General features: G+C 38.4%; 1 protein-coding gene across 5 annotated transcripts in view; it reads left to right on the forward strand.

Annotated features, from left to right (window-relative positions):
* Positions 1-16,441, forward strand: part of FRS2 (fibroblast growth factor receptor substrate 2) — a 116,082-nt gene that overhangs the window by 86,435 nt on the left and 13,206 nt on the right. For 4 of the 5 annotated variants that reach the window (XM_047740711.1, XM_047740710.1, XM_047740709.1 and 1 more), the window contains 2 exons: positions 1,538-1,642; positions 13,198-13,292. The gene's annotated coding sequence lies outside the window, so the exon portion shown is untranslated. The remainder of the gene's footprint in view (positions 1-1,537; positions 1,643-13,197; positions 13,293-16,441) is intronic. The other variant, XM_047740713.1, reaches the window with a different exon arrangement.

Consider the following 16,441-nt stretch of genomic DNA (forward strand, 5'->3'; position numbering starts at 1 on the left):
AACAACTGAGCCACCCAGGCGCCCCCATTGTATAAATTTCATAACCAGTGTTTCTGGGTATAAGTATATTCCAAGGTTATAGATGACTCCAGGATTGAATAATGACCAGTATAATTAAAGGCAAAGTGGTGTTTTATATCCTCTTCCTTTTTAATTTCTCTTGTTTTATTTTTATCAAGCCATTTTAGTATCATTTTCTGAGTATTTGCTAAGTACACACAAAATTGTTGATAGGTAGATAAATGGTAAAGGTATAGCTATAGATTCTTTCATTTCATTCTTAAAAGTTAAAGTGTATGATTGAAAATGACTTTTTCCGGGGCACTGGGTGGCTCAGTGGGTTAAGCCTCTGCCTTCGGCTCTGGTCATGATCTCAGGGTCCTGGGATCGAGCCCCGCATCAGGCTCTCTGCTCAGCGGGAAGCCTGCTTCCCCCACTCTCTCTACCTGCCTCTCTGCCTACTTGTGATCTCTGTCAAATAAATAAATAATTTTTTTAAAAATGGAAAATTATTTTAAAAAAAGGACTTTTTCCAATTCAGTGTGAAATATGAGATTAAAGTGGGTAACTTTTTAGGTCTCAAAGGAGTATCTATAGGCAAGTCTAGGTGCTGTTGGGAGAATGCTTATGTTTATTGATGGATACTGTGATTGATAGGTTAGACTTCGGGTGTCATAGACAGTAAAACATCATTAACTGTATTCTTTGGAATTAGAAATTCTCCTTGTACGGACTCTAGATTTTCTGCTTATATAGGACAGTATTTTGGTAAGATATTAGTGGCATCTTTAAGATTATAAGTGAGAACGTGAACTGTGGAAGTGCAAACTGACCCTTCATGAAATGGCATGAGCCTATCTTTCTACATATCTCTTAATATTTTCCCATGCATACCCTACATCCCAGCTGTAAAGAATTATTTGCTGCGTCTCGAGCAGGCCATGTCCTTTTATGCTTCCATGCTTTTGCCTGCACTCTTCTTGATCTGGATTGTCCGTGCCTTAGCAAACTCCCTTCAGTCTTTTAGGACTTGACTTAGAGGTTACCTTTCTCAGGAGGCCTCCTGTCACTTGTCTTTGCTTCTGCTGTGAGATGTTTTGATGGCACTTGTGTATGGGTTTGTAACTCAATCACGTTTTCATTTTCTTGTCTGCCTCTTTCACCAAATAATAAGCTCCTTGAAATCAGGGAATATGTCTGTATCTTATTTCTAGCATTTAACTCAGTGTCTGGCAAAGAGAATTGGTGCTCAGGAAATAACTTGTTGAATGTTTCAGTATGAAGATGGAAAAAATAAATGAACTCAATTTTTTATTTTTTATTCTCTCCTTAATATTGATAATTGTTTATAAATTATTGTTACCTACTAAGTAATTTTTTGCTAGCTTCAGTCAAACAACTATTTCTGAAATAAGGAAATGTTACTTTGTTAATATTTTAGATTTATCCACAGGAAAATGAATTGTTAACAGTTTAAATATACATAGGTATGTGCTTAATTTTTCTTGATCATGCTGGTTTTACTTATCTCTTACAGAGAAAACAGAAATGAGAGGAATCTGGTTTAAATTGCAGTACCAGGAATTTAGATTAGACATAAAGAGTTTCCAGAAAATAAAGTACCAGATATTGAATGAAGTGTGTAAGTAATGTAATCGATTTTTTGAAGAATTTAAGAAGGAGGGTGGTGTGGTTAGATGGCTATGAATTGCAAAGTAGTTCACCAACATAGACCCTAGTAAAATAAAAAACCTAAAGGGAGAAAAATCTCCGTGTATGGACTTAAGAATATGCAGATACAACCATATTCATAGATAGATGCTTAAAAAATAGTTGGGTACTGTGTGTGTGTGTGTGTGTGTGTGTGTGTGTGTGTGTGTGTGTGTGTGTGATTGTGGTACTTCAGTTTTCAGCTAACAAGGAAACTATGTTGCAGTTGTCCTTTTCACAGAATGGCTCTGGTTTTGGTGACTAGCAGAAATATACTGAGAAATCTCTCCCCTTAGCTTGCTTTTTGTTTGTTTCTTAACTCTTCGTCAGAGTAATATAAAGAATAAAAAGTCCTTAGCAGTGTTAAGAATAATCAGGAAACCAATATGTCCCAATAACTAGTCAGACCATTGACATAAAGAAAAAGTTTTTTGAATGTCATTCTCTTGATTGTTTTAATGTAATTAAATGTGGCAGTTAGCTGTGCCCCAATTTTAGAGTTATATTGCTATGCTTCTAACTATAGATATTCTGTCCTGGCTACATTTGAACAGAACTACTGTAGTGTTAGCCAAATTCACCCTCAGTGCTAGTGAACTGCAAGAGCAAATATACCTTCCTAAGCACCAAATTTATAATCACACTCATGAATAGAGTTCAGTGTTCTCTTTGCTTGTCATTCTGCAAGAATCATATTGGAATAATTTAAGACAGCTTTACTAAATTTATTAATGTAACTCTTGTTATGAGGATAGTGCTTAAGTTTTAGGCTTCTATACTTAGAGTGGAAAAGGCTCCTTTGTAATACAAGAGACAGGATTTTACCTGTAGTGGTGATATAATAATTCCTTGTCTTTTTAAACACTATATATTTTTCTTAGTGTTTTGATAGCTAGAACTTGGTTTTCACAATAACTCTGTGAAATAGGTATTCTAAACTTATAAATGAGGAAATTTAGGCACAGAGTGGTTGACTGCCATCTGAAACATCATTTTAAAATAAATTATTGTTATTATTTCAGTGGCTAGCATTTACTAATGGCTTACTGTATACTAGGCACTGGTTTAAGCTTTTTATAAATAGTAATTAATAAGAGCTTAGGCTTTAGAGTCAGATTTGGATTTAATTTGGCTCTCCTTATCAGCTATTGACCTTGGAAAAGCTATTTAACTTCTTCAGGTCTTGGTTTCTTCATTTGGAACATAGAAATAATGATAGTACCTACTTCATAGAGTGGTTGTATAGATTGAGATAATCCAAGTGAATCTATGTCTAGTGTACAATGAAGACTTTAAAATCAGTTTGCCATAGAAAAATAAGGTGTTAATAGACAATATTTAGTATAATTTTTAGCTTCTTGATAATTTTCCTGACAAAATCATTGTATTCTTCTTGAGTATGGAGTCATAGTTGATCTGATATACCTATTTTACAAAGTAACTTCCATGTTACAACAAGATTATAGCTCCATATAGTGTCTATAGCTACCTCCTCTTCTCACTACCTCCAAATCACCTTTTGGTTCTAAGTCTTTTGCTAGTGAGAAGAAACCAAAGACAGTTAACAAGTCATGGATAGTCTCTAAAGCATTCATGTTTCAGAGTCAAATGCAGGACACCTATTTAGGTTATGTTCATTCCAGGAGTGCTGTGGTATATCAGTTATTAGGAACTCAGAATGTGTTTTTGTATAGAAAGAAGCCCATAGGGGCTCCTGGGTAGCTCGTTAAGCTTCTGCCTTCCGCTCAGATCATGATCCCAGGGTCCTGGGATCGAGCCCCACATTGGGCTCCCTGCTCAGTGGGAAGCCTGCTTCTCCCTCTCCCTCTCCCACTCCCTCTGCTTGTGTTCCCTCTCTCGGTGTGTCTTCTATCAAATAAATAAAATCTTTAAAAAAAAAAAAAAAGCCCATAAAGTCTTTTAATCCCTGACACAAGACTGACATGCTGAATATTTGCATTGATAAACAGTAAAAGCAAGTAAAAACTTCACAGTACTTTGGCAGTGCTAATAATCAAGGAAATAAAATGGTAAAACTGAATATATATTGATACTCAAAAAGTATGGTGGAATAGGAAGCATTAGTAATCTAGCTCTCTACCTAGGCAACAGTTGCACTGGTAGAATCTTTTATAGCTGTTTTGGTACTTCCAAGTTATTGAAGTTATTGGAGACTTGCATGTACCAGCAGGCTTGGCTATAAATTGCGATTAATTTCAATCAGCTTCAGCTCTTAGCACAGCTACCCATCTTTTCCTCCCAGCCCTGTGCAGCTTACACACAGCTTGTGAGAGCCAAGATAGGCAAAAAAGATCATCTTTTCCAAATGTCAGAGATCTGTACTTGGGTCACTGCTTGCTGCTTCTGATCACAGAAGTACACACAAAAGAAGTGGGCAACCACTCTGGAGAACAGTATGAAAGTTCCTCAAAAAGTTGAAAATAGAGCTACCCTACGATCCAGCAATCACACTACTGGGTATTTACCCTAAAGGTACAGATGTAGTGATCTGAAGGGGCACATGCTCCTGAATGTTTGTAGCAGCAATGTCCACAATAGCCAAACTATGGAAAGAGCCTAGATGTTCATCAAAACAAGATGGACCACATCTTCTTTACCTGCATAGTATTCCATTGTGTGTGTGTATACAGCAAAATAAGTCAGTCAGAGAAAGACACTTACCAAATGATCTCTCTAATATGAGGAATTTGAGAGGCAGATTGGTGGGGAGTAGGGAAGATAAAAATGAAACAAGATGTGATCAGGAAGGAGACAAACCATAAGGGACTTTTAATCTCGAGAAACAAACTGAGGGCTGCTGGTAGGTGGGGAGATAGGGATAGGGTGGCTGGATTATGGACATTGGGGAGGGTATGTGCTATGGTGAGTGCTGTGAAATGTGTAAGCCTGATGATTTACAGACCTGTACCCCTGGAGCAAATACATTATATGTTAAATTAAAAAAAAAAAAAAAAAGTGGGCAACCAACTTTGTTGTTGCAACCCCCATTGTTGCAAGCCCCTCCCCTCCAGCTAAAGTGACTTCTGCGATTTTAAGGACTAACACCTTCTTTTGCCTCATTCATTTTTCTTTCTTCCCTTTGGGAAACAGACATTAAAGACTACAATATTCAAAAACAACTGCATGTATAGGGAAAATTTGAATGTGACCTCACATGTCCAGAAAAAGGCCCAGAAAAGATCTGAGAAGACAGGACCTTAAGTGCACATGTCAGACTGACTCTTGGCACAGAGCCAGCCTACAACAAATTTGAAAAAAAGAAAAAAATAAGAATAATCACAAGAAACAGCAAAAGGGAGAAGGAGAGAATCTGGTTTCCAGAACTACCTATTTTTAGATTAAAATGTCCAGTTTTCAGCAAGAAAATCACAAGACATACAAAGAAATAAGAAAGAATGGGCCATTTAAAGGAAAAAAATAAATCAGCAGAAATTGCCCCTGAAAAAGTCCTGATGATAGTAATATTACAGAAAGATGAAAACCAGCAGTCTTAAAGATGCTCAGAGAATTAAAGGAAAATGTGGAAAACAAAAATACCAATAAAGAGAAAACCAAAAGAAATCAAATAGAAATTCTGGAGCTGAAAAGTATAATAACTAAAATGAAAAATTCAGTAGACTCAAAGGCATGTATGAGTAGGCAGAGCAAAGAGTCAGAAGACATGAAGATGGGCCAATGGAAATCATCAAGTCTGAAGAATGGAAAGAAAACAGATTGAAGAAAAACGAAGAGAGCCTGAGAGACCTGTGGGACACAGTCAAGTGGAGCAACATACATATTACAGAAGTGCTAGAAAGAGATGAGAGAACCGGGAGGAGAGAATATTTAAAGAAATAAGGGCTGAAAACTTCCCAAATTTTATGAAAGACACATATAAATATCCAAGGAGCTCTTTGCACTCTAAATAAGATTAAATCAAAGAATCACACACCAAGATGCATGACAGTAAACTTCCTAAAGGCAAAGACAAGGACTCTTTTCTTTTTAAGATTTTATTTATTTATTTGAGAGAGAGAGAGAGAGAGAGAGAGACAGAGCACGATTGGGGGGTAGGGGCAGAGCAAGAGGGAGAAGGGGGCTCCCCGCTCAGTGGGGAGCCCAATGTGGTGCTTGATCCCAGGACCCTGAGATCATGACCCAAGCTGAAGGCAGACGCTTAACTGAGCCATCCCGGTGCACCCCAAAGACAAGGAATCTTGAAAACAGCAGGAGAGAAGCAAATCATCACCTATAAGAGATCGTCAATAAGATTATTAGTGAATTGCTCATCAGAAACTTGGGAGGCCAGGTGGCAGTGGGCTTACATATTCATAGTGCTTTAAAAAAACAAACAAACAAACAAACAAAAAACAATTGTCAATCAAGAATTCTGTATCTGGCAAAACTGTCCTTCAGAAGTGATGGGGTAATTAAGACATTCCCAGAAAAGCAAAAGCTGAGGAAGTTCATTACCACTAGACCTGCCCTGTAAGAAAATGTGCAAGGGAGTCCTGCAAGATGAAACAAAAGGAGAGTAGGCAGTTAACTTGAACCATATGGAAAAATGATCTCACTAAAGATAAATACAGGGGAGTTATAAAAGCTAGTACTATTGTAACAAAGATTTGTAACTGCACTTTTTGTTTTCTATATGATTAGGAAATTAATACATTTTAAAGGGGAAAAAAAGCTAGTATTATAATTTTGGCTTGTAATTCTTTTGTTTTCTATATAAGAGACTAATACAGAGTTGCCTACATGGTTCAGTTAAGTGTCTGCCTTTAGTTCAGGTCATGATCCCAGGGTCCTGGGATCAAGCCCACATTGAGCTCCCTGCTCAGCTGGGAGTCTGCTTCTCCCTCTCCCTCTGCCTGCTGTCCCCCTCCCCACCACTGTGCTCTCTTTTTCTCTCTTTCTTCTCTCAAATAAATAAATAAAATCTTAAAAAAGAGAGGGAGACTAACACATTTAGAAGAATGATTAGTTTATCTATTTGGACGCACAGTATATAAAGTAGGTTTGGGTCATCAGTAACTGAAAGGAGTGAAGATGGAGCTGTAAAGGAGTAGAGGTTATTGATGTTAAGCTGGGATAAATTCACATTGGACTGTTATAACTTTAGGATGTGAAATCTAATCCCCATGGTAACTGCAAAGAAAAGAGCTGTAGAATATACACAAAAAAGAAAATCAGAAAGGAACTTAAATATTTCACTATAAAACAACCAGGTAAACACAAAAGAAGACAGTATCATAGGAAATGAGGGACAAAAAGCTTAAGGCATATAGTAAACAAAGAGCAAAATGACAGAAGTCACTCCTTATCGGTAATTAATTGCAAATGCACTAAGCTCTCCAGTTAAAACACAGATTGGCAGAATGGTAAAAACACATGATTTTATGATATGCTATCTACACAAGACTCACTTGAGATCCAAAGACAAATAGATTGAAAGTAAAATGGTGGAAGAATATATTACATGCAAATAATAACCAAAAGAGGGTACGAGTGGCTATACTAATATCAGATGAGGTAGACTTCAGATTTAAAAAGGTTATAGGTCGAACAGATGGGTGGCTCAGTCAGTTGAGCATCTCCCTTTGGCTCAGGTCACGATCCTAGAGTTCTAGGATTGAGTCCCACATCAGGCTCTCTGCTCCATGGGGAGTCTGCTTCTCCTTCTGATCATCCCCCTGCTTTTTAAAGATTTTATCTTTTGTTTTGTTTTGTTTTAAGATTTTATTTATTTATTTGATGGACAGAGATCACAAGTAGGCAGAGGCAGGCAGGGTATGGGTGGGAAGCAGGCTCCCTGATGAGCAGAGAGCCCGATGCAGGGCTCGATCCCAGGACCCTGAGATCATGACCTGAGCCAAAGGCAGAGGCTTAGCACACTGAGCCACCCAGGTACCCCTCTGGTGCTTTCTTTCTCACTCTTTGTCTCTCAAATAAATAGATAAAAGTTTAAAAAATTAGAGATAAATGAAAGTAAAACACAATATGCCAAAACTAATGGGACCCAGAGAAAGTTAGTACTTGGGGAAATTTGCAAACTATAAATGCTTAATACGTTAAAAAAATAAGAAAGACCTCAAGTTAACAAGCTAACTTTATAACTTAAGGAACTAGAAAAAGAAGACAAACTAAAACTAAAACTAGCAGAAGGAAGGAAATAATAAAGTCTAGAGCAGAGATAGATGATATAGAAAATAGAAATAAAAAAGCTGATTCTTTAAAAAGATCAACAAAGTTGGCAAATGTTTAGCTAGATAGACTAATTTAAAAAAAGAGACAAGACTTGAATTACTAAAATAAGAAATGAAAACCTCTCCCCACTTTCATTTCTTATCATTACAGATTCTACCAAAATAAAAAGGATTATAAGAGAGTGCTATGAACAGTTTTTACTAACAAATTAGATAACATTGAGGAAGTGGACAAATTCTTAGAAGCAAAACCTACCATGGCTGAATCACAAAAAAATAGAAAATCTGAATAGACCTGTAACTAGTAAGGAGATTGAATCAGTAATTAAAAATATCCTGACTAGAAAAGGACTGGTTTCACTGGTGAATTCCACCAAACATTTAAACAATTAGTATCAGTTCTTCTCAAACTTAAAAAAAAAAAACTAAAGAAGAGGGAGCACCCCTTAATTCATTCTCTGAGGCCAGCATTATCCTGATGCCAACGCCAGACAAAAACACTATAAGAAAACTATAAACCAATATCTCCCCTTTTTTTTAAGGATTTTATTTTTTTAATTTAAAAAAAATTTTTTAAAATTTCTTTTCCGTGTTCCAGAACTCATTGTTCATGCACCACACTCAGTGCTCCATGCAATATGTGCCCTCCATAATACCACCACCAGGCTCACCCAACCCCCCTCCTCCCTCCCCTCCAAAACCCTCAGTTTGTTTCTCAGAGTCCACAGTCTCTCATGATTCGTCTCCCCCTCCAATTTCCCCCAACTCCCTTCTATGCATCTCCCAATGTCCTCCGTGTTATTCCTTATGCTCCACAAGTAAGTGAAGCCATATGATAATTGACTTTCTCTCTTTGATTTTAAGATTTTATTTTTAAGTAATCTCTATACCCAGTGTAAGGCTCAAGCTTACAACCCTGAGATCAAGAGTCACATGCTCCACCAATTGAGCCAGCCAGATGCACGCCCCCCCATATCTCTTATGAACATTGATGTAAACATTCTCAACAAAATACCAGCAAACCAAATTGAGTCACATATTAAAAAGATTATATACCATGGCAAAGTGGGATTTATTCTTGGAATGCAGGAGTGGTACAGCTTAGAAAAATCAGTAAATGTAATATACCACATTCATGAAATGAAAGAAACAAACCCCACATGATCATCTCATTTGATGCAGAAAAGGCGTTTGACAAAATTCAATAGTTTTTCACCATAGATACATTAAAAACACAAGGAATAGAAGGAAACTGCCTCAACATAATAAAAGCCACCTATGAAAAACCCACAGTGATCAGACTCAGTAATGAAAGACTGAAAGGTTTTCCTCTAGATTGGAACAAGGCATGGATGCCAACATTCATTACTTTTATTCAACATAGTACCGAAAGTTCTAGCAAGAGTAGTTAGGCAAGGAAGAGGACTAGAAGGCATCCACATTGGAAAGGAAGAAGTAAAATTATCTGTTTGCAGATGATGTGATCTTATATGTATTGAAAGATTCCACACACAGAAGAAAAAGAATAAAATACTTAGGAATTAAGTTAAGGAGTAAAAGACTTGTACAATAAAATCTACAAAACATTGCTGAAAGAAATTAAAGAATACATAACTAAACACACCCCATGTTCATGGGTTTGAGGATGTAATATTGTTAAAAATGTCAATGCTATTCAAAGAGATCTGTAGACTCAGTGCAATCCCTACCGAAATTCCAATGATATTTTTTTCAAAAATAGAAAAACCCATCCTAAAATTTATATAGAATTTCAAGGGACCCCACATAGCCAAAACATTTTTTTTTTAAAGATTTTATTTATTTATTTGACAGACAGAGATCACAGGTAGGCAGAGAGAGGAAGGGAAGCAGGCTCCTCGCTGAGCAGAGAGCCCGATGCGGGGCTTGATCCCAGGACCCCGGGATCACGACCCGAGCCGAAGGCAGAGACTTTAACCCACTGAGCCACCCAGGCGCCCCAGCCAAAACATTTTTTAAAAGGAGTAGCAGAACTGGATGACTCACACTTCCAAGTTTCAAACTTACTATCGAGCTATAGTAATAGAAACAGTATGGTACTGGCATAAAGATAGACTTACAAGACCAATGGGATAGAATAGGGAATCCAGAAACAAACTTTCATATTTATGTCAACTAAAGTTTGACAAAAGTGCCAATACCATTCAATGGTGAAAGGACAATCTTTTCAACAGATGGTTCTGGGGAAACTGGATATCCATATGTGAAAGAATGAGCTTGAACCCTCACCTAACACCACACGTAAAAATTAACTCAAAATGGATCAAAGACCTAAATATAATTCATAAAACAGTACAGTTCTTAAAAGAAAACATTAAACAAAAGCTTCTTGACACTGGATTTGGCAGTGCTTTCTTGGGTGTGACACCAGAAGCATAGGAAGCAAAAGCAAAAATAAATTGGACTTCACGAAAAATAAAAATTTTTGTATATCAAAAAATACTATTCAGCAGACTAAAATGGCAACCCACAGAATGGGAGAAAATACTTGTGAATCATATATTTGATAAAGGATTAATACCCAGAATATATAAAGAACTTCTAAAAGTCCAAAAGTCTAAACATTCCAACTCAAAAATAGGTCAAGGACTTGAATAGACATTTCTCCAAAGAAGATACATGAATGATTAATAAGCACATGGAAAGATGCCCAAGATCATTAATTATTTAGGGAAATACAAATCAAAACTACATTGAGATACCGCATCACACCCATTATGATGGTTAATACCAACAAACAAAAACAGAAAACATGTTAGTGAGAATGTAGAGAAATTGGAACTCATGTGCACTGCTCATGGGAAAGTAAATGGTGCAGGTGCTGTGGAAAATAGCATGGCAATTGCTCAGAAAAAAAAAGCAGAATCACCAGGTGGTCAGCAATATTACTCCTGGGTCTGTATTCAAGAGAATTGAAAGCATGGTCTCAAAGAGATACTTGTACATTCATGTTCATAGCTATATCATTATTCACAGTAGCCAAAAGGTGGCTAAATGTCCCATCAGTACATGAATGGATAAGCAAAATGTGTGTGTGTAAATGGAATATTGTTCAGCCTTTAAGAGGAAATTCTTTTTTTTTTTTTTAATTTTTATTTTAAGATTTTATTTATTTATTTGACAGAGTGTGTGAGAGAGGGAACACAAGCAGGGGGAGTGGGAGAGGGAGAAGCAGGCTTCCTGCTGAGCGGGGAGCCTGATGTGGGGCTTGATCCCAGGACCCTGGAATCATGACCTGAGCCGAAGGCAGACGCTTAAGGTCTGAGCCACCCAGTCTCCTCTTAAGAGGAGATTCTGACATCTGTTACCACATAGATGAACTTCAAGGACATTATGCCTAGTGAATGAAGTTAAGAGAAGCACAAAAAGATAAAGCTGTTATGATCTCATTTATATGAGGTGCCTAGAGTAGTCAAACTCATAAAAAGAAAAAGTAGAATAGTGGTTGCCAGGATTAGCTGGAAGGGGAAATGAACTGTTTAATGGGTACAGAGCTTCCAATTTGTAAGAGGAAGTAGTTCTGGATAGTGGTCACACAACACTATTGAATATACTTAATAGGACTGAGCTGTGCACTTAAAAATAGGTAGGGAGGTAAATTTTATGTTATGTGTCTTTTACTTAATATTAAGAAAAGAAAAAGTCTAAAGGTGGAACAGAATAAATTTTCAGAGATTTTGTTGGATGCTTTTTAGTATTTTCAAGAGCTGTGTAGTTGGTACACAGATTCTTTAATATGTTTCACTTCAAGACTTAAGACTTTTCCTTGATTTATGGTTATGGAAGGATCACTCTCCCTTCTTTTAATCATATTTACTATGATTAAACTTACTTCAAGATGGGAGTTGTGAGATGCTTATAAATGGAATGAATAAAAAAGAGGAAGAGAGATCTTCCTGAGTTAATTGGCTGTCTGATATCTCCCAGAAGAGAGAGGTGAACAAACAATATGTATTCAAAAAAGAGAATTGATTTCTGTTTAGCTAATCAGCTAGATAATTTTACAAGCTGAAGACAAAGCATAATCATATAATTATAGTCATATAAGATAATATTATATATTAAGCTTCTGGAGAAAAGCAGGGTGTTCTGAGGCAGAGGCCCTGGGTTGCGTCCCCTTCTAATGTAGGGTATCGTTTCAGCTTATGGGGGGCCCAAGCAAGCACCTGGCCAGTCTGTTTATTTTGTATATAGGTTTGAAGTCCAGAGTTGAAAATTTTGTTTGCATGTGGGTTCATGATTTTAAAATGTTCTTTTTGGATACCAGTCGTTTGTTAACTCTAGTCAATATGTAGATTAAAATGAGACTATTAGCAAAACCCCTAATGCCTGATACAGTATAGTTATTCAGTAAATGTTAGCGCCCGTGCTTGAGTTTGATTTTTTCTGTGTTGTAAAAAAGGAATAGATTGACCAGAAATTTCCCAAAAGTTTATTGAAATCTCTTGAAACTCTAGATTGTAATTTATTGCTATAAGGCGTATCATTATCCTCTGACTGCGTGGCATGCTTGTTCATATTGACTGTGTCCTGATGCCTGACTCCTGATTTGGTTCTGGAGGGCTCTTCTAGATTAGGTATGGTGGGTGGATTCTAAAATCAGTCTTGGGAGGAGTGATGGTGAAGTTTAAGGAAAGTGACTGGAGGGCTCCTGGGTGGCTCCGTGGGTTGGGCCTCTGACTTCAGCTGGGGTCATGATCTCGGGCTCCTGGGATCGGGCCCGCATCGGGCTCTCTGCTTGGCGGGGAGCCTGCTTCCCCTGCTCTCTGCCTGCCTACTGTGACCTCTCTCTCTGTCAAATAAATAAATAAAAAAGAAAAAAAAAAGAAAAAAGAAAAGTGACTAGAGGTGGAGAATTAGTCTACCACTGGGTGGAATTAGCTGGAAAGGAACTTCAGAGGTGGTTTGGTCTGTCCTCTCATTGTATGGCTGAGGAGACTAAGTATAGAGAGAAGTGATTTGTCCAGTGTCGTAGCTATAGTGGAGAAGCCAGAGTCAGCCGCTTCTAAAGGTTCTGATACCCAAACATTCTAGAACTTAGACTATAGCATTTTTACTTGACTGTGTGAATGATAACTTGTACATGTCATTTTCATTTTAAAAAGAAATCTTATATGAATCAGAATTTTATACTTTGGGGGTTATTGAAATAGATTAATTGAACTAACAGTGCTACCAGAAGTCTCATAAGGAAATCATTGTTTTAAAAAGAAATAAGTTCTTGACTTTTTTCTGTTCCTAGGTTAAGTCAGCAAACAAAGAAAACATGGTATTTTGAAGTATGATTAAACTCCTGATGCTGCAGAAGAGGCTGAGAGTATTAATGGCCAGATCTAGGTAAGTTGAGGTTTACCTTTGGGGAAAAAAAAGAAAAAAATTTAAGTTCCCATTATATTCTTTTAAACAAGAGATTTTAGGTTTTGTTTTGTTTTGTTTTGTTATGTTTTCTTGAATGCAGTCAATGTTGCCTCCTGACTTGCTGTCACCTCCAACGAATAAGGACAGATGGCTTTAATTAAACTAAGGCAATGTTGGGGCGCCTGGGTGGCTCAGTGGGTTAAAGCCTCTGCCTTCGGCTCAGGTCATGATCCCAGGGTCCTGGGATCGAGCCCCGCATCGGGCTCTCTGCTCCATGGGGAGCCTGCTTCCTCCTCTCTCTCTCTCTGCCTGCCTCTCTGCCTACTTGTGATCTCTGTCTGTCAAATAAATAAAATCTTTAAAAAAAAAACAAAACAAAACAACAAACTAAGGCAGTGTTTACCAATTTAAAATAGCCAGGTTGCTGCAGTGTTGATCTTCCCAAACAGTAGCTACCTTTTGTCCTTGAATGTACCCTTGGTTACTTTCCCGTGTTGCTTTCTTGAGAGAGCATAGTTAGGTTTTTGCTAAGTTATAAATTTGGTTGGGCAAGATGGTGAGGCCGTATGGTTTCTCATCAAGTGTTCACAGTATTAGTGTACATTATTAGGTCTTCCACAACTCAGATGCGGTCTCCAAATATGAATCTGGTGGTCATTAATGCAGAATATCTAGTATGTTGCCTTTCCCCTTGCCTCGGAGTTTGTGGTTCAGGAGGAGGACTCAGAGATGCAGATGAGACTCCGCATTCAAGTCTCTTTGTCTTCTAGCTGTGTCAGGCACTCACTCCTACTAAGGCTGTTCTTCAGCCTTAGTGAGCTTCCTGTTCCTTTTTGCCTCCATTTTTTTGCCCATTTCATCAAGGCCTCCTCTTCCTTTACTTCTATCCTGACCAGACCTGGTTGATCTATCACTTCAGGCCCCCATTATTGCCAGTATCCTTTAATTTCCTTGTCCTCTTACCCTCTGACCCCGGGTCACTTGAACAGTGTGCCGTCTGAACTGCTGAGTGCTGCTGTAAAAGCAGCGAATCTTCCTTTCCAGCCTCCGCTGAGCTCTCTGGGCAGCCTGCTTAATCATCCTGCTACCTTTCTTGGGCAGCCCCTCTGTGAGTAATCCTCCCGTCCTCCCCAGTTCCCTCATGCTGCAGGCTTGCCTTCTTTTGCACAAAGGACATTTAGGATGACAGGTATTACCTACTTAGCTTCTCCGCTGTGTTCCACCCATCCTTACTGTCTTCCCTCTCTCCTCAGAGGACAAGGCATTCCTACTTCTAGGGGAAGACTTCTCCTGCAACTCTTCTCCAGTCTCCCCTCCAATCTCCAGTCTTGATCTATCATGTAGCACATCTTTTTCCTTTGTTTTTTTTTTTTCCCCTAAAAATTTTAACCTATCTTGATCTATCGATCACAAACCTGCATCAGTCTATGTCATCTGAAAACAAATAACTCAAGCAACGTATTTTCTTTTGAAACCACGTCTGTCTACACCAAAGCATTCTGCCCTTTCCTTTTTGAACCTGTTCTTGAAAGAGCAGTTTCCATTCTCTCGGGGGGGCTACTTCCTCCTTATCTTCCATTTGTTCACTTCAGTTTGGTTTCTGCCTCTATCAGAGGGTTCTGAATCGAACCCTCCTTCTCGACACTTTCTTTTTTCAGTTGGTATTATTCTGATTCTTTTTTCCTCCTTTACTTCCTCTGTCTCCTCTAGTACTTCCACATTTTCAAGAATTGGAATTGAAATTCCCTAGAATTTGAACTCTACACCCCTCCTTGTACTGTCCTTGGGCAGTGTGTTCTGTTTTATGGCTTCAAATACCACGTGTGTATCAATATTTTACCTCCTTCCTCAAATCCACACTCATGTATTTAACTCTCTATTGCATATCTCCATTTGGTTGTTCTCTAGAATCTCCACTTGTCTCAAGCTGAGCTAACCACCATCACTTGCACTTGCAGACCAGCATGGTGTTTTCTGTCTCGGGGAGTGGAACCAGTGCCCATCACCTGCCACTCTGGAAACTGCCTCTTCCTTTCTGTCTGCCTCGCCACCTGCTCCATACTGCTCACTGGTCTCCCCAAATATTTTGAAAATTCATCTTCTTTTGTCTTTATTCCCAGTATTGCTGCTCTGATTTTAGGTCTGTAGCATATTTCATTTTTCAGTATTTTCCAACTGGTTTTTCTTCTCTGAACTGAACTGCCACCTAAATTTATTCTGCAGGTAGATGTATTTAAAATGAAGTCCTAAGCACCTCACTTTCCTGGTTCGGATTCTTCGCTGGCTTTCTATCACATGTGGGAGCAAATCCATCCTCCTTAGTATGGCATACAAGGCTTTTAGGTCACATGTTAGGCTTTTCATTAATCATTGTTGAGCTGAATTGGAACATTCCGTGTGGATAGAGTTTTCAAGTAGGTTGTACCACCACCTGCATACCCTTGACGGCATGGGAGGTGCTGCCTTGACAGGTAGCCCGTGAAGGTGGCAAGTCAAAGAATGATTCTCTAGGGGTCCCTGGCCAGCTCAGTCGGTGGAGTGTGTGGCTCTTGATCTCGGGGCTGTGAGTTTGAGCCCCAAGTTGGGTATAGAGATGACTTAAAAAGTAATTTAAAAGAAATCCTTTAAAACCAAACCAAAACAAAAAAAAAAGAATGATTTTTCTACTCCTTTGAAGAAATAGCTTAAAAACATTCCTTCGAGGGGCATCTGGGTGGCTCAGTGGGTTAAAGCCTCTGCCTTCAGCTGAGGTCTTGATCCCAGGACCTGGGATGGAGCCCTGCATCAGGCTCTCTGCTCAGCAGGGAGCCGACTTCCTCCTCTCTCTGTCTCTGCCTGCCTCTCTGCCTACTTGTGATCTCTATCTGTCAAATAAGTAAATTTAAAAAAAAAATCTTAAACAAAACCAAAAGCATTCCTTTGAGGCGTTACCTTTTGTGGCAGAAGCTGCACTGGAGTGATCTCTTAGCGCTTCATTTTCAGGAGCGGGTCAGTGGTGAGGATGGATGTGTAATTTCAAGAAGACTTTGTTTCCATCATTTATCCCTCTACTTAAAAAAAAAATGTTTTTAGTAATCTTTTGCCTCTTTCTCATCCCATAATTTATTAAGCAGTTTCAGGCATTCCTG

This window comes from Lutra lutra, chromosome 8, assembly GCF_902655055.1.
Source record: "Lutra lutra chromosome 8, mLutLut1.2, whole genome shotgun sequence".
Taxonomy (NCBI): domain Eukaryota; kingdom Metazoa; phylum Chordata; class Mammalia; order Carnivora; family Mustelidae; genus Lutra; species Lutra lutra.